This window comes from Mytilus galloprovincialis, chromosome 4, assembly GCF_965363235.1.
Source record: "Mytilus galloprovincialis chromosome 4, xbMytGall1.hap1.1, whole genome shotgun sequence".
Taxonomy (NCBI): Eukaryota; Metazoa; Mollusca; class Bivalvia; order Mytilida; family Mytilidae; genus Mytilus; species Mytilus galloprovincialis.
The window spans coordinates 11,592,147-11,612,301 of record NC_134841.1 but is presented as its reverse complement, the minus strand read 5'-3'; the positions used below and the strand labels follow the sequence as shown (position 1 = coordinate 11,612,301).

Sequence of the window (20,155 nt, the reverse complement as noted above, 5' to 3'; positions counted from 1 at the left end):
ATCAACTTTGAACATGTTCAAAACAATCGTAGTGCGTTTGCGGCGAAATCAGGTCGTAGTAGCAGCGTAGTGAGAGCGCAGTAAGATCGTGGTAAGATCGTGGTAAGATCGCAAAAGTCGATGTACCATCGTAGCGACAGCTACGATCTCACAGCGACGTTATTACGACCTCACTACGACCATCACTTTCTCACCGCGATCCAACTACGCTTCCACTACGACTATACCACGTTTACACCACGTCGTTCAAGACCATAGTACGATTCTAGCACGCCCATACCGTCCTTATCACGCTCTTCTTACGACCTGACTACGTTCATACTACGACCATCATGCATATCGTCATTTTCACATAAAATATATAAAAGCTCTCTAGGTTTAGTTTGTTTGTTTGTAATTTGGACATCTTGTCCTTTTTCTCTAACGGCGCCACAACCATGCTTGGCACATCTGTGTCATCCCTGGTATCGTTTGCTAAAACATCGTCATTTGAGCTTGATGGACCAGCAATAGGTTGTGATTCAGGTTGGATTGGTCGGTCCGACATATCTGCTGTATCAAGATTCGTTACTATCAGAGCTCCCTCAGCCTCAACATCTACCCCTACCACCACACCCAAGTGTTCTGGTAGATTTTGGTGGCATTACTGTGTTGTTTCTGAGAAATCTACGTATTAATCAGAAAAATAAGGAATGGAACAGTATTTATACGGAACACGATGTTGCCGTTATTGCTAAGAACGTAGTGAGATCGCGGTATGAACGTTGTATAATCGTAATAAGAACGTGCTATAATCGCAGTAGAAGCGTGGTAAGATCGTGCTGCAATCGGATAACTCGTGTTATGGTCGTTGGGAGAACGTGAGGAGCGTAGTATGATCATGATAATCGTAGAAAGAGATTGGTGAGAACGTGGTTTAATCGTAGCGGGATCGTTGTAGAAGCGTAATGAGGATGTATTCTCATCGTGAAAACGACGAAAATTAACATTTTCATGCCCCTCATACCGCGACCTCACCACGATCTGAATAAATTTAAGAACGCAGTGAGCGTGGTGCGATCGTAGTCTAGTGGTGAGACTGGGGCTTTAGATCTCACAGGGACTTTAAAACGACCTCATTACGACCATCACGTTCTAACCGCGACCCAACCTTGCTTCCACTACAACTATACCACATTTATACCACGCTGTTAAAGACCATTGTACGATTTAAGCACGCCCAAATCGTCCTCATCACACCGTTCTTACAACACTACTACATTCATACTACGATCATCATGATCATTGTCATCGTCATATAAAACCTCTCCAACTTTTGTTTGTCTGTATGTAATTTGGACCTCTTATCCTTTTTCTCCAATGGCTCAACTATGCTTGACACATCTGTGTCATCCCTACTATCGTTCACTTCATCATCGTCATTTGATATTGATCGACCAGCAATAAGTTGTGATTCAGGTTGGATTGGTCGGTCCGACATATCTCTACTGGATCAAGATTCGTTACTATCAGATCTGCCTCTACCTCCTCTACCCCTACCACCAAGCCCACGAGTTCTTGTAGATTTTGGTTGCATGACTGCGTTGTTTCCGGGAAACTCTTCGTATCAATGTGAAATAGAAGGAATGATACAGTATTTATATGAAACAGGATGTTGACGATATATTGCTGGGATCGTAGTAAGATCGCAGTATGAACCTGGTATGGGCGTAGTGTGGCCGTGGTAAGAGCGTGCTTTAATCGCAGTAGAAGCGTGGTGAAATCGTGTTGCAATCGAATAAATCGTGGTATGGTCATAGTGATAATCGTGGTGAGGTAGCAGAATAAGCGTGGTGAGAACGTGGTATAATCGTAGCGGGATCGTTGTTAAAATGTCTGTAAGTCACAAATACTTTTCCTGACAACTCGCAACAAATTGTGGAATTGTATCGTAAATACACCAAAATAACTCATAATTCGTAATAGACCGAAAATAGCTCGAAATAACTAGTGTCAGCTGTCAAACTGGTCGTAAATATTGGCTAAATCGCAAAGACTCACAAGAAAAATTCAGTTCAGCTACTTAAAGATATAAGGTAAAGGATTTAGCCATCTTATTAAAGTAAACTTGGTTTGCATATAGGAGATGACGTAAAAACATCTGCTTTTGCTGCTATAGGGTTTCAACAATTCACTATTGTTTTTTTTTATATGTTTTAACTGATTTATGAGTTTTAAACATTGAATAATAATAAATGTTAATTCCAACTAACTAAAAAAAAGGGACTTACTTCCCTCAAATTTTTAAAGGTTTAAAGGAGAATTCTGTTGTTTCGTTGTTTTCCTCTTACAGTTGATGCGTTTTAGTTTGTAACCTGGATTTGTTTTCTTCTCAGTCGATTTATGACTATCAAACAGCTGTATACTACTGCTGCCTTTATAGTCCATTGTTTCATGGTTAAAACACATAATTCTTCTAGTTGATGACAATAGAAAGATAAACCCTACCTTTTTCTTTCTTTCAAAACGGTCATTTTATCAGGTTTTAAGTACTTCTTTTTTTAAGTTGCTTTGCTAGTTCAGTATTTTTGTTTATATCCTGAATAAGGAAAAATAGAAATTTTGATGAAATTTGACAAAGCCGTACGTCTTGAATTAAATCACATTAAAGCTCATAGGCGGATCCATTGCTTTTATATGATGTTCTTTAGAACCATATTTTTGTTGAAATAGTTTATCATATCATTTTCAGATTTAAACCTTGCACATGGAATCGTTAACCCAGTTATTTTATTTAAAGTTAAAAAAAAATATAAAAACTCGTAAAGTATAAGAAGAATTTCAAACTAACCACTTGTTATTATTATGCAATATTGTTGAATCTTGTACATGTCATAATACTACATGTAGTTTAAACCGAGCGATAAGAAGTATTACCTTTGACTCAAATCACAATTATCTATCACGTCTCTTCTATTTGACAAAGTTCAAAATCTTAAAAAGACAAAACGACACTTTGATACATAAATTCAATTCAGTTCAGAGAAGAAAGGAGCAAAAATGGATAGGCGTTTTGATCGAAATTCCTTTGGATCATATGAAGCTCACGAAAAAACAGTTGAACGTTCTTTCGGATACCGGGGAAATTCGGCTAGTTTCCCGTCAATTCCACCAACGTACCAACATCCACAAGGATTTGCCCATAATACCAGCGTTCCTTCTTTTGAAATGAGCGGTAGGAGTGTAGAAACATCCTTTACTAATAGGGGATACATTCCGAGTACATCCCTCCCTGCAATAGATGACCGTTATCCAGAAGTGGTACCACATGAATATTCTAGAAGAAGGTTGGCCATAGAACCTCCACGAATGGCAGCACCTATTAACCAGCAACCAAGAGCCATGAACCAATATCCGTTGAATGGAATGGATCATTTCGATCGTGCAAGTGTTTCAACAGTAGAACTACCCGAAGATGAATTTTCTAACAATTCTAGGCGAAGAAGAAAGACTCGACCATCATCTTTTCCGCCGGACCAAACAATGAGTAGAGGTGATGATGAAGAAATTCCAAAATTGCAGAAGAAGCGAGAGTCGCAGAGAGTCATTCTGACAAGAATAGTTTCAGCGTTGTTTATCGTGATGGATAGCGTCTCTGACTGGATGCAGTGGTTTGATATGAAAGACCCTCCTTTGTATGTTAATGGAACCTCCAAATTTGACAACTCCGGGAAAAATTGCACAGACATGGAGGACATAGCCCACAACTACATGTATTTTACCATTGCAGGTACAGCTATAGCTTTAATTCAAATTTCTAATATTATCTATCAGATAAGAGGCGAAATTGTGTTTAAAGAAAATCAGGAAAAGAAAAACCTGAGAAACTTGGAAAAACGGAAAGGTATCCTCAGTTATCCGAAAAAATTCCTTGACGGTCGAACAGAGACTTTATATAAATTGATATTAATTGAAATCCCGCAAGCTATTCTCCTTTTACGCTATCAAAATGTTTGCTTACCGAGCTGCAACACTGATGTATTTCACGATGAGAAACATCTGAAAAGAAGGATAACTGCTGTAATTAATGGTGGCATGGCAATGATTAGTAATATATGGCGTTATATAACTAGTGCAACGTGTTGTGAGGAAAGTACCCTCATGACGCAAACGGTGCAAAAGAAGAAAAAAAGTAGTTGTTGCAGTTGTTGTAGCTGCTGCTGTCCCACTGAATGTTCCTTGAAAGGATGTATGAGATGTTTGTGTCCTTGTTGTTGTTGCTTCTACACGTGAGTATTATTCTTTGTATATGATGCTTTCACTGATATTGTACAACTTGACCCTGTAATGAACAAATATAAAAGGTGTTTTATAAATACCTTTTCAAAACAATTATCCCTATTCGAGCGCCGTTAGTGTGGTGTAGACGAAACATGAATATGTCGTATAAATGTACACATACCATGTAATTGAAGATGGTATTTATAAGAGTAGACCGTTATTGTGGCACGAAAAAACTCATTTTTCTTTTTAAAGACAGAAATAAAAATTCTTAAATGCCATTTTCGTCCTTTTTTGTGTTGTAAACACATTTTTTAAAAGAAGACAGGTGTTAATGTATTTGTTTTCGGAGAAAACTGTAGTATGTATATTAAGCTCCGACGGCATCAATTGGTAATTGATGCTCGCAAATTAAGTACTGGTATTTGTAACCATCAAATCACCAATTGATGTCGCGTAGCTTCAAATACAATATGTAACCCGGAATGTTTTCTTCTCTATCGATTTATGAATTTCGAACAGCGGTATACTACTGTTATCTTTATTTGTTATCTCTATTCCATTAAAATGACAGAAAACATCAAATTTATCATCTGTCATACGTCGTCTGTGCATGCGTGTACGTTTCTATAACATCAATTGTGAATATCGATGATATTTGTGTTTATTCTTGTTCTATTTAAGATATGAATGTTCGAAGCCATGCTGTTTATGGGGTAAGAAGCTTGTAATTGATGAATGCAAACCTTCTTGCAAGCTCTGGTCATGTGATTGTAACCTGTGTTGTATCGGTGTACTATCTTGTTGGGCTTTGAACGATCCAAATGATGAAAACAGTGGACAAAAATGTTGTGATTTTAAGAGAACCTGTTGCGTAGAGTCCGAAGAGGAAGAGGAAGATGAAAATTACTTATCATCTACCGACAATGAACCATTCTTCCTTCATCGTTATTTAGGAGCTTTTGTTAATAGTGTGTACCCATTATTATATTTCATTAACGTTTGCAGTGCATTTTGTGTACTTTTGAACACTTTCATTTTTGATATTTTATCTTTTATCTTGCAAACATTATTCGATGGATTTGGAATATGAATAACTGTTATATTTAATCCAATAATTAACTTTTATGGATTTAATATTTATAGATAACTTGTGCTGTGATTATTTTGTTATAAAGTGTATTGATATTCATGTATTCTTATCTTGAAAGATAATCGACAAAAACATATCTTTGTGATGACGATGGTTACCCTAGCTCATTATAATGATGTAGTCTTGAAAATACAGCTCAACTTTTATGGTCATGACATATAAAAAGATTTATTGAACTCCATAACTCGGATCATGTCCATTAGAAATAGCAGAAAGACAAATGAAATCCATAAACACAAGACAAACCATATGAAAAAAAAACTATAAAAAAAAGTAAATTCACTAAAATACTGAACTCCGATGAAAATTCAAAAAGAAAAGTCCTTAATCTACTGGCAAAAGCTCAAACACATCAAACAAATGGATAACAAATGTCATATTCCTCACTTGGTACAGGCATTTTCTTATGTAGAAAGTTGGTGATTGAACCCGATGTGTGAAATGACTTTTGTTATCAACTGCGTCCGTTTTATTTCAACTGCTTCCGGTTATTACTGCATGACATTTCGACGTCATTCTGCAAATTCCTGAAAATACACCTCAATGTTACGTTTTTTTTGTGACAATGTGAATCCTTTGGGTAGTTCGTTGTGCTCACTCGCAAAACGTGCTAACACAGATAAATAAGAGATGTGCAATTCAGGTTAATGACACTTTTCGGAGTTTTGTAATTTTGTGACTTTACAATTCATTATTATTCTTTCTTCTAAAGACACAAACTTTAAAAAAAATACATTTGTAAGGAAACAGGAAAAAGAATAATGTATAATAATAAAATATGTCAAGCTCTACATCGTCTCCATTCTATAGAAAGAATAAATAAAATGATTCATGTGCATCTGTACGTGCGGGATTGGAACTTCCAACCTCAGTGTTAATATGCTAGTGATACATTATATCGACTAATTAGACCACCTGATCACAGAAGCCCCTTCTTGATTGGTATGTTGCTGTCTAACAAATGTTATTCATATAAGTGTTCTTATTTAAAAGTTGAAGTCATTTTTCGACAAATTTAAGAACACGATCATACTTAGTCAACCGTTTAAAAATATTTGTGTCACTCACTGTCGTCAGTATACATTTTTGACGTCCTTTCTTTGTTCATAACTTTATCGAAAGCTATAGATTTGTCATCGGTATTGTCTATGTCATTTGCTACAAGAAAGATTTGGCTAGTTTGCACCATAGTTCACTTAACTATTTTTAGAGTGCATTCAGGTCACTTATGTTTTAATTTTCTACACAGTCTTTGTTTCTTTTTGTAAAGTTTGTGTTGTTTTTCGATTAGTTATGTCAACCTTATTTCCCGAAGAACTGTTTAGTTGATGCATTTCGAACTTTTACATTCCACCTGACCATACAAATGTATTTTAAAATATAATTTGAAACGCGATATACACTTTGAGCTACAGTATGAATTTTTTCTCCACTGCAACTTAACGGTGACAGGTTTCACTAGTGAGCCGGAACTGCGTACCTACCTAAGGGTACTATCGTTTTTATAAAAATAGTTGCGTTCGTGTTGCTCAAGCTTAAAGTCTTCCGTATAAGAATTTATTGTAACAGTTGTCTGTATTTACTATAACTTTAATTTTTGCAAAGAAAGAATTTTCTGCAACACTTTGACTCATGATTTATTAAATAAGGATTTATTTAGCATCCCACTTTGGCAATTAGATACATTCAAAAACGGCGGACCGTGTTGTGACTATGTCATATCCGATGTCGTCTTTGATACTGACACTCATACATGATATCCATGTAGTCCCATGCATGGATTTTAAAGAAATAATAATATCACAAATGTTATCTATTATCAACTGTTTTAATTTGAAGGTTTACTGGGTATACAAATATGGTAATCTCTTGACTTCCTTCGTCAGGCACTAATACCATTACTAAACTGGGGTGTCTATTTGGGTTGGTTGATGTATAATACGCAGCCATAATGAAACCTACAAATAACTTTCTGAGAGGTTTCTAGTTGGACTGGTATACTAATACACAAACCCTTTTATTTATGCAATTGTTTTCCAGATACGAATTCCTCATACCTTGCTGTCTCTGTAGGCAGTAATAGTTTGTATTGTGTGTAATTGGTAAACAAAACCATGTTTCATACGATTTTTTTTCTGGATTATGCTACTGTCCTCTTATGGAGCCAGAAAACATTAAGGAGAACAAAATGCTGCAATATTACAAGTAAATATTGAAAGTGTTTTGAAGGATCTTTCAACCGTGACATACCATGAAACAATTGTTAAAGGAGTGTATGGGGCAATCATTTCAAAATATGCAACTAGTTATGCCTTCTGTTACAACATTCGTACATGTGTACATCAACGTACCTTTAGAATGGATAATGATAGTTCTAACAAATAGGATACTGTAAACAAATTATAACCATTTGGTTGTGGTATCAGTATTTGTAAGTATTTTATTATTTACAAATCAACAGTACGCTGCATTTATCAACCATTTTAATCATAAGTAAACATTCCTTAATATGTTCGTTAAGGTGAAAATTAGCACATATAAGAGTTACAGATATAAACTAGTAGTTCAAAAACTTCGGAAAGAAGAAGAGCAGACTTTAAAATGCAAAGTACTTTTATCAGTCAGGATTTCAATAATTAGATATTTAGGATTCTAATCAAAGAGGTTTTGAATTATGTATCAATTTCGATTTTAGTAAAGAAACGTGCATGTGAATTATATATAATATAACACATTTATTTTTTAGATGTGTCAAAGGAATCTAGCTGGCGGTATTTTCAATAAAAACAAATACAGGTGTCTATATACAATATGACAAGTTCTAGCTGACCCCTAAGTCTAACAGAAGACAACTACGGAAACTATGAGATAAGCATATGCATGTGTCTGGCTTTAACTTGATTGTGTAGTCTCAGCCCTATCACTTTGTTTATCTCAATAAATAGACAAACAAAAGTAGCATACATATTAAATATCAATCAATACAGGAAATATTGGTATACTCTTAACAAAATTTTTAATAGATTACAAAACCAAAAGGTACGAAATAAACAGAACAATACTACACAATATTATACTGTTACAAAGATTCTCGCTGTTTCTTTAATCAAATTCTAAGAAAATGAATTGATTATATGAAATCATATCTTCCTACACCATTATTTCGGTAACGAATTTTGTACAGAAACGACATCCAAAATGACTGAAATCTTGTGCAATATGTGAAGTAAACATACGAAAATTCAATGAACAAAATTAACAAGGGAAACATAGGTTACATTATTGCCCAAAGTTACAAATCAGCGAACTGATGTTTATACCCTCAAAATACCAGACGCAGTGATTTGTCAATACAGTTTGGTAGTTATCCTTATCTGAACCGTATGGTTTATCTTTCTAAAGAGAGAAACAAAAAAAAAAGATAGACTCCAAACCCTTTATAAACAGTTTTACTATAACTGTATCACAGCTAGTGAAAATCATAATACAAAATGTTTCTACAATAGTATTACTCGATTTATTTCACTTGATTGGGCGGAGTTTATCCAGTTCGCTCATAATAAACCAGTCCATCTATAGATAAGTGTTTCAATGAAGTGTCCAGTCATTCTGTTGTAAATTCCTTAAAGGTCACTGATAGGTGATGAGAAATCAGTAATAATTATAACGGCAATCATCGTAATCACACATATCTTCAAATAGACTGTCCTCATGCAAATTAAAACGCAAGCTCCATCCTGTCAGTTGAAATAACATAGGTAATAGTCGTCATTTGTGCAACGGTAATTATTTGAATTTCCGTGTTCAATTTTACTCGGAGTTCAGTACTTTTGTGATTTTACTTTTTATTCATAAAGGTAAACCAAAGCGTGATCGCGTCTGTAAAATTTATGGGGGATGATTTCAACACATTTTTTTTATTTGAAAGCTTCCTTGTGCGCAGCAACCCTTTATCAAGAAAGTCATGATACGAGTACAAGTCTCGGCTTATCGTGTAAACTGAAAGATATATACTCCGTATGAAGGTGCTGCTAGAATGTTGAAACATAGAAATGTAAAGTGCTCAATTTGGAAGTTTAATTAATCTTCCATTATGTCGTAAAGATTTGTTTTCGACAGACCATCATTGTCAACTTCTAGCGGTCAGTCAAGATATGAGGCAGACTTAAATATATCTGATGTACCTTTTATCTCAGGTTCGATTGAATAGATGTTTTCAACTTAATCACTTGATCTTGAATTAATTAGATCTCTAATAACAGATACATATATATTTTGACATTGATTTGAATGACATTGATATGAATAACATCGATACTGAAATTTTCTTTCGGTTCGTATAAAATTATTATTTGGATTAACAGAAGCATGTGTATATCTCAAAAGAGATCAGCTGTATTATAGAAAAACTAAATATATCCTCTGTTGGCTGCAATGCACATATGAACATATTACCTTAAAGTTGTTTGATACACTTCACTTACTCGTTTCTGATTATCATGCTATAATGAATTTATTTTGTGAATGCGCATAATAGATTTTTATGGATTAGGATTCCTTGTGCCTGCCTGTCTCGGTGAACAGAAATGCGTTTGTTATACAATGAATATGTAATTGCTGCAGTATTTCTTTTGTTGATTGTGTACTTGTTACTACTGTCAATGTAAAGACCATAAACCTAAATGTGGAAAAAAATATGCAAAGTGACAATTGCAAGTGGATGTTGTAAACTTTCTCAGGGATCTTTCTAACTCATTTTTGAAACTCATTTTTTATTCAACACGTTGCTTGCAACAACTGTTAATACCATTTATATGGTATTGTTATAACTGTTTATTAAGCATTCATACATTAACTGTAGATTATTACATGTCATTTTCAATATTGACCTTGTTATCAGCCCCAATTTCCCATATCAAGCCAGGAGAGACCAATTGCGAATAACAGGGCGTATATACAAAATGCCACGTTATGATCAATAATTCATCACATTTTATTTTTTGGTGTTTTTGAATGAAAAGGTAGCAGGAAGTTAAATTCGGCTACTCAAAATGGCATCTAAATTCAAAATATCGAGATTGACATGGAGAACAAAAATTTGTCCCAGACTACCGGCAAGTATACGACATGCAACCATGTTAGTACAACATATCAATATTACCCTAAACATCTTTGAATATAATCGGTTAAAAGCGACCGCGTGGAGACGTTTATATTTTGTAAGGGGTAAGTAGGCGTGGCTTATTCTAATACATGGTTGGTAGTGGTAGTTGAGGTAACATTTGAAAAAAGAACGATTGAAATAAATGCAGAAAACATTGTTGGCATTTGTTTTTGTAAAGACTTATAGGAGTAGGTTCTGTATACTGAAGATTTTGTCAATTTGATATGCCACTTATCTTAATGTCAGATGTTAAAATAGTCGGTAATTAATAGTTATCCCACGATGACTCGGTGTGTCTGTATAAGATCACCCCGATGGCCGGAGGCCAGAGGGTGATCACATACGGACACACTAAGTCCGAGTGGGATAACTATTTTACATACCAGCTGTTTTAGATTAGACGAAAAACCATTTACAATTCATAAAATCTAGTTTAGAACGCCACACAACCATTATAATATACTTAATGATATCGGATATATTCTTTACGTCGTAACTACAATACCCTTCCCTTTCATGAATGTGACCTACCGAATTAGACTATTTGCCGGATTTGTAATCACATAAGCAACACGACGGGTGCCACATGTGGAGCAGGATCTGCTTACCATTCCGGAGCATCTGAGATCACCCCTAGTTTTTGGTGGGGTTCGTGTTGTTTATTCTTTAGTTTTCTATGTTGTGTCATGTGTACTATTGTTTTTCTGTTTGTCTTTTTCATTTTTAGCCATGGCGTTATCAGTTTGTTTTAGATTTATGAGTTTGACTGTCCCTTTGGTATCTTTCGTCCCTCTTTTATACATTACTATATGATTTATACCCTTTTTGACCCCGAACACGATGAGTAGATATCAAACAATGTAAACTCGCCCCACTGGCCAATCGGCCCAACCTATATCGCCACTTTATGAAACAAAATCGCCCCACTCTTGTTTACCGACTCGCCCCACTTTTGAAAAAGCGTAAAATCAAACTGAAAAATCACTGACAACTTACTTATTAACGAAAAGGGTTTAAACCCCACTGCATAAAGGTCTGTCAACTCTCCCCACTTATAAAAATATCTTGCTTCCTTTAGGTATGTTAAATTACTGATAGTTTGTATCCAGTCATCCTAGTGTAGTGGTTGTGTCGTGGCTTGATATGCTAAAGGTCTTGAGCTCGAATCCCAGCATATACACTGGATTTTTTCTACGTGAATTTTGATAGATAGTCTTTTCCGTATAATTGTATATTTAACTATAAGTTTTATAGTGGATTTGACATTCCCGCCAAAATGTTACAGAACAAAGGAAAGCATGAATAACAAAGAAACTCAAACTGGGGTTATCTGGTAGGGGTGATCCGGCTCAGATCACCCATGTTAGAACAAAGGAGCTGGAATACGTTACACAGTGCACTAATGACCTAATACGATAAACATGGGATCAGTAAATTCATATTTGAACTTTCATAGATTACCTTAGCTGTATTTGGCAAAACTTTTAGGAATTTTGGGTCCTCATTGCTCTTCAACTTCGTACTTTATTTGGCCTTTTTAACAATTCGAGCGTCACTGATGAGTCTTTTATAGACGAAACGTGCGTCTGGCGTATCTATGATGAGTTTATCCTATGTAGAATTTACTTAACCCATATATATATTGTATTAGGTACTAGTAACATGCATACATTATGACCGAAAGTACACATAAGACTAGATACAAATATACCTGATAGATGCAATACTTAGAATATGATCATCATTTCGGCGAAAGACAATCATCTCAACAAATAAATAAACATTTTGAGATTACACTTATCAACAATTCGCTGTAATAATCTTTTTATATAATCATAATTAAACATTCCTCTATCTGTTTAAGGAAGTGGAAATAAGTGCATAGGAAGATTTTGTGGAAATAAATCCGGTAGTTTAAATTATTCTTCATGTTCTGAGAAAGAACAAATTTTAAAATACTTACATTTACTATTAACATATTTGATATCAAATTACTGCAAATGAAGGGATTTTGGACCCTATTATGGCATGGTATTGGTTGCAAAAATTTGATATTTTTCATTTATATGCAATGATTTTAATTTAATTGGTATATTTCTTCATTTAAATGCAATAATTTAAATTTTATTGGTATATTTCTTCATTTAAATGCAATATTTTTTTTTATTTGAATGGTATATTTTTTCATTTAAATGCAACATTTTTATTCAAATGCAATATTTTTTATTTGAATTGTATATTTTTTCATTTAAATGCAATATTTTTTAATCAAATGGTATACATTGTCATTCAAATACAATATTTTTCATTCAATTGGTATAGTAGTATATGTATATATAATAATTGCACTATGGGAAATTCTTTGTCGTCATAAGGTCAAATTTGCAACAACGTTTGTGATTGGTCGGTAATTGTTTGGATTTCGCCCCTTTCTTCCTAAACATGACCCAAAAAAATGACAAATTATACCAAATATTGCATTTAAATAAAAAAATATATACAATTTCAATAAAAAAAAAAGTATTGCATTTAAAAGACAAATTATACCACTGGAATAAAAAATATTGCATTGAAATTAAAAAATATACTATTCAAATAAAAAATATTGCATTTTTAAAAATGAAGAATTATACTAAATTTGAAATATTGTATTTAAATAAAAAATATCAAATTTTTGCAACCAATACCATGCCATACTATATTGTTAAATATCATTTTTCTATGTAAAGAGATCTTTTTAAACCTAAGGCAACTGGTGTTGTATGTCTTTTATCATTCATTGAATGCAAAATTTTGAAAAATCTTAAAAAAAAAATTTCACCTGTTTGTAAATTATTTCATATATTTCTACACTTGATTCTTCTTAAGTTTTGAAAATACTGGTTTTTTTTTCTTTTTAGTTGCATTGTTTAGACACAAAGACTTAAGGGTACAAAAATGAAAAACCTCAATTCCGAATTAAAATACTACCGTACAACCTTACAATAAATTTTGCTGTATCACCACTGTGTCCGCTTTTCTCCTGTCGCGCATAGTTAAGTATTTACCCTTCAATCTGTTCTTTTTTTCCTTGGGAGAAGGTAATGTGCAATGTTCTTAATGATAAATACGATTTAAAGTTTTGTGCGATTGAAAACGTCCACATTAAGCGGTGTACAAACATACATGCATGTCAGTTCATTATTAAGAGATAAAGGTGATATAATATTAAATCAATAACGTTCCTTAGCATTTTAAAACCTCGATCTCTTTTAAATCCTAGTTAATATATAATGGAATACAAAAGGACAGTACTTATATGTATATAAGAAACATGTGTAATCTCTGGTGACAAAAGTTCCCTTATGGTTAGATTGAGTTCTTGAATTAAATTATTAATTATAATAATTTTATTATGCTTCGTGTGGACATGCTTTAACGTGCAATATATATTTAGATTCATCATCAATCAACTTATTGTTTACTGAATTCTTCAATTTTTGAACACATATCAAGTATGAAATTTAAATTGTGTTTTTCTTTTGAATTTCTAATCAGAGTTTCCCGATTTAATTCGTATCATACTTCATGTTTTTTGTCGCACTTCAAGTTATTTTTTTCAATTTTTTTTAAAGGTGGGGTATCATAAGTAAGCTGCAGCTCACAGTTCACCTAATTGTTTCAACTTACATAAGACATCTGGACAATTCTTGACCGCTATTATCATGAAAGAGGGGCGAAAGATACTATAGGGACATTCAAACTCATAGATCAAATAAGGTTCTTCAGAAATTCTTTGCGTTGAATTTTTACGTGCTTATATACGAGAACACTAGTCAGCAACGCAAAATTGTGAATATTCACAAAATGCGGATATAAAAATATTTCCAAAGTTTCCTGAGTAATTCAGACAGACGAACAGAGTTTGGATCTTGTGATGTTCGGTAGCAGTTTCGAGTTCAGTCGTTGTTAAATAAGTTCATATACACTTTTGTATCAATAGGATCGATGGTTTTAAATTATTTAAACTCACTTTTCAGTATAGCAATATCATTTTTATGTAGAACAATGACCATACATATTTATGATACTTTGTCTGATGGTAGCAATACCAACGCTTCTTGTGATATTTAAAGGAGTAGGTCCAATAAGACCCCTTTTTGGCCCCAAAATAAAACAGTTTTACAAATTGTTAAAATGTAAACTTTTAGTTATTTATTGGACAGTAGAATGCTTCTGCTACATAAATATGGACATTTTCTGACAATACAATGCACATATATAGGGTACTAGCACCATTAAGTCATGCTAAATTACTGAAATCTTCACAATTCTAGCATTTTAGTTAAATTTTAGACAGTGTTCGTGTAAAACGAAAGTGGCCGCATTCGTGTTCATCCTTAATATTGAAATGTAAGTTGTATTTATGATAATACATAACCTATATAAAGGTTGAGGATGAACACGAATGCGGCCACTTTCATATTTGACAAAAACCATCTGAAAAGTGACATTTTTCGGCATATTTTGTAGATTTTTCATATTTGAGCTTGAATCGGGTCGTTTTTAATGTCTAAATCAGTTAATATCTTTCACATAAACTAATTGATTCAAATGAAATAGACACTTAAGTGTTAAAAAAGTGGTCAAAATCTTTCGTCTGATCAACCTGAAATTTGAGGCCAAAATCGGTCCTTACCGGACCTACTCCTTTGTTTTCAAGTCCTAATACTGTTCATCATAACAATTACGTATTCAGTGTTACCTACTGAAGTGATTGTATTGTAATTGTAATTTAGTGATATCAAACTAAAGACACACTAAATGTTTACCACTTAATCATTGAATGTACAAGGTATATTGAATAAAATTCTACATACTGTTAAGCTTCATTAACTTACATACGTGTGTTTCGAAAATGTCTGTTTGAGGGAAAAGCGAAAGATAACTGAATGCTCTTTATGATTTTAAAAACATTTGAAATATATCATAGAAATTTTATAAAACTAATAATTCTGCATCCAAAGAGTTGATTTTTTATTTGTTTTATCTTATGTTCCTGTAAAATTATTACATTCTAGAAGTAAAGCAAATTTTGATATTTCTATTTAGAAAATTTTAATGCATGTACTAGACTAGAAAACTTAACTTTCTGTTACAATATTCCTGTGGTCAGTTTCAAATTTGATAATATGATGTAACTTGTTCAGAAAGAAGGTATTCATATATGAAGAATACTTTCTTATGTATACAGTATTCGTCACAACAACAGATACAAAAAATATAAAAATGTTTCCTTAGAAGTTATTATAAAATAGAAGTACTGCAAGAAAAACTCACACAAAAATACCTGATTCCTGATTTTTTTTCTATATGACCCCCGAACACCCCCACCCCCATTCCTAAAAAAATCATAAAACAAACAGTTTATGTTGAAGATTCAGAAAAGTTAAATAGACAGTATGAATAGTGAATGAGGTGCAGAAGCGGATACAAATGTGAACTACAGTTTGCTGCCGTGTACAGATATGACAAAGTCGATGTTCTTCTCATTTATAATTTCCCCCCACATTATTCTTTAAAAGTACGTGTATAAACATAAAAAAAGTATATCTAAAAGGGTACTATCGAAATAACAAACTAATTTTACTGTTTTATAATCTTTAACATTACACTTCTTACTTTTAGTTTCATAATACCAATTTTCAATCAAATCGCTCTCGTATCGTGAGGTCAAGGCGTTGTGGTAAAGCATACATCACAAGATCTGGATTTTACCAAACATTATTCTTTTTAAATTATAAAGTTTGTTGAAATAAATAGTTTGCTCAGCTCTCTTTACAATATCTTAAAACCAATACAAATTTTACAGTCATGTACCTAAGCAAGTACAAATAAAAAGATAAAAAATTACACAACTTGACATGATTACATAATATTCTCATAACTAAATTTCAATACCTTAAACGCAGATAACAAAGACGTTTCGATGAGACTAACTCCGTACACACAGAAAGCACAAGGTAGATAATAAAGACGTTCAGAAAAGGCAAATACCGACAGTTCACACAGAAAGCACAGGATAGTTTTGTGTCTTGTTCAAATTAATTGTAATATGCATAGTTATCCTAATTCATCGTTTGAAGCACACACCAGAAGTGAACAACGTTCTGTTGTTTATAGGGGACATGCTCCAGCCCAGTATTCTGCAACAGGACATGGTTATGGCGGTTCAGCACAGTATGGAATGTCCACAGAAATGAGGGAAACATCTTTTGTAAATGGGGGATATAGGCACAATCCACCATCAATCCAATCAATCGACCAATATCCCAATGACAGATTGGACCATTCTTATAACCGTGACAACACCCAGGCAATAGAACTACCAGGTATGGGTAACCCATCTACTGGAGGACCGTTTGTCGAGTCCCCGTCATCTTCCTCAATGGACGAAACCCAAGTGCAAACAACATCCAGTGAAATGATGGAAAGGGCTTATGTAAATGAAGGATATATGCATAGACCACCATCAATCCAATCCATCGAACAATATCCTACTAACAGAATGGACCATTCTTATCACTATAACAGCCCCCAAGCAATGGAACAACCAGGAATGGCTAACCCATGCAATCATGGAATAATTGTTATGCCACCTTCATCTCCTACAATGGACGGTTCACGAGAGGGGAAAAATAATAAGCATCGAAAGACAAGACGAGATTCAATTCGTGTTATCCTTACCAGGGTTTGCTCAGCTATATTGGTTATCACAGACTGTGTCTTTGACTGGATGCAGTCTAATGATATGACAACACCCTCAGACATTATCTCAGATCTTTCTGGTGTTGAACGACAACCGAAAAAAGAATGTACAGGTATAGAGGATATCGCAGAGAAGTATAAGTATTTTACCATTGCGGGAACAGTTCTGTCAGTAATCCAACTGGCTAATATCATATTTCAGATTTACAGTGAAGTTAAGTTCATGAGGGAGAAAAAGCAAGCGGTTGAAGGCAATGATAGCACTCAGAAGAAAATGAGGGATAGGATTTTGAAATATCCTAAAAAATTACTGGATGGTAGGACAGAAACTCTTTATTCTGTTTTATTCATAGAAATTCCACAAGGACTTCTTCTCCTCCGTTACCAAGATGCGTGTGTATCTCTTTGTGGCAAGGATTTAAAGGGTAAACATCTGTCTAGACGTATTTGGTCTGCCGCTAATGGAGGTATTGCACTTTTGAACAATGCTTTTCGTTATCTTACATGCTCTCTAATGTGCGAAGAAGAAGTTGAGGAAGATGACAAACCCGGTTGTTGCAGCGGTGGTGGAGGAAAGTGTGTTGGCTGTATAAGATGTCTCTTCAAATGCCTTTGTCCCTGTTTATGCTGCTTCCATCGGTATGTTAATTGTTTTACATTTAGCAAGTAAAAGAGTATTGGAAAAAAATGGTTAACAATTGATTTGAGTTCAAAAATGGTTAACAATTAATTTGAGTTAAAAAAAAAAAAAAGGTTAACATTTGATTTGAATTAAAAAATGGTTAACACTTGATTTGAGTCTAACTTTCTCGTGATAATCGAGCTCCGCTAGTATTTTCACTTCCATGGCTTTTATTTTATTGTTTTAAGCGTTTCGGATGAAGTTAAATGCAAAAAAGCGGTTTATTGTTCTATTAGAGGTAACCGGTGAGATCACGAATCACGTACGAATCACGAACGTATCACCTGTGACACGAAGCAGGATGCATAAGTGTTCATGTTTATCTCGCTTTGATTACAAGTGCATTTTTTATTGATTGATTTTTTCTGTTTAAAATTAAATTAATATTAAGATCCATTTTGTAACATATGGTGATCAATTTATTTGGCAATCGCTCATGGCAGTCACCAAGGGTTAAGAACATCAGTTGTTCGTCAAATGCGTTTTGCTAAAGTATACTTTTTCACTTTTTTGGTCTTTTGGAATATGCTGTTTGTGCTGTATTTAGATCCTTCTTCAACGATTTGTTTTAACTGCACACGTATAAAAATTGCGGTTTCTATCCAACGCAATCATAGATTTGAACGTAGTTTTCAATTTAGACTTGATTATATATATATATTATACATCTGAACAAGTGACAACCCTCTAGGATAGATCGATACATTGGATCACCGGTGAAGGCGATACATGGCTGAAAACACATATTATATACATAACTACTTTAAATAACAGCACAACAATGTTAGATGTCCGACGATCTAGACCACTCGACCACCTAGGCTCAAGCTGCCGGTGACTGTGTGTTACCTATTTTTTAAATCGACGCTAAGCGCCGAAGAAAAAAAAGGCAGCACCCATTTAAAAAAAAAAAGCAGAATAGAACATATAGCGGGCTAAAAAAATTGTGGCCCGCATGAAAATCATAGCCCCTTTTCCAAATAAGCCAATGGTCCATAATTGACCATCATAAAGTTTGTTATTTATGTATATAAGAATTGCTTGTCATCTTTTTCGTTCGAAACAAGTTGCATGGGCTGTCTTGAAAAGGGCGGCTTCCAAGACATGAACATTTGTATTAATCCGGATCATTATTTAATGTACAATGAGCTAAATAACAAAAAAATGGGGGGGGGGGGGGGGATTCCTTGTACCGAATACTTTAACAGAAAACTAATAAAGATATAATAATATAATTTTATAATTCCAGCGTATTTAGTTCCATTTTTTTCTGCGTACTATAATAATAACAGCAATACCGCATACTAAATGGGGGTTAGAGGACACCCTTTGACTCTAGGATCGGAGCTGGCAGATTTTGTAAATAAATTTATTGGCCAGGAATAAAATAGTAGTAAATGTGATGGCTTCCACCTAAAAAAAACCTGGCCTACAAATTGAATTCTATTATACAGTGAAATGATACATGTGTAATAAATAATCTTGCATGTAGCAGTTGAAATTTTTTTTCTGAAATAAATAATCTGACTGACCAAATTTGCCAGGCCGGACATATTTAAATAATATATATATAGTCATGGAACCTCGGACCATTACCCTACATGTAACGACAGTTATTTAATTAGATTTGTTTTTTTAGATATAGGATTTCGGAAGGTACGATAGATTAAAAATATAAAACCACCAGGTGGAAGGAGATAACTATACAAAATATTTTAAATATAGGGTAGTCAGAAACCCCCTCCCCGCTCTTCAAAATTACAATATTACATTGTTTAACTTAAGAAATAAATATCAAAGGAAATACATTGTCTTCTTCTCTTTATACAGAAAAATAAGAAAATAAAAAAACCCAAATACCTCCTTGATTCAATATTTGCAACGCCAAAATAATAAAATGAAGAAAAAAGATGATCTTCATACTATACCGTATGCTGCTATATGATACACCGGAGTTAGGCTCTCTCCTATGGAACCGTTTTTTAGCGTGTAATTGCGTTTTGCCTACAGTACTGAACCTTCATGAAATATATGCCACTGGACGTTGAGTGATATCTTCGAGTCTATCTTCCAAGCATGTGTACTGTTAAATCGTCATTATAAAATCCACAACATAAATGATGCAAATTTGTAGATTTATTTTATTGAT

At 33.8% G+C, this 20,155-nt stretch overlaps 1 long non-coding RNA gene across 1 annotated transcript in view; it reads left to right on the top strand.

Moving 5' to 3' along the window:
* Positions 1 to 16,522: 16,522 nt before the first annotated feature.
* Positions 16,523 to 20,155, top strand: part of LOC143071355 (uncharacterized) — a 12,214-nt gene continuing 8,581 nt past the window's right edge. The window contains exon 1 of the long non-coding RNA XR_012976881.1: positions 16,523 to 17,963. This is a non-coding gene — a long non-coding RNA (uncharacterized LOC143071355). The remainder of the gene's footprint in view (positions 17,964 to 20,155) is intronic.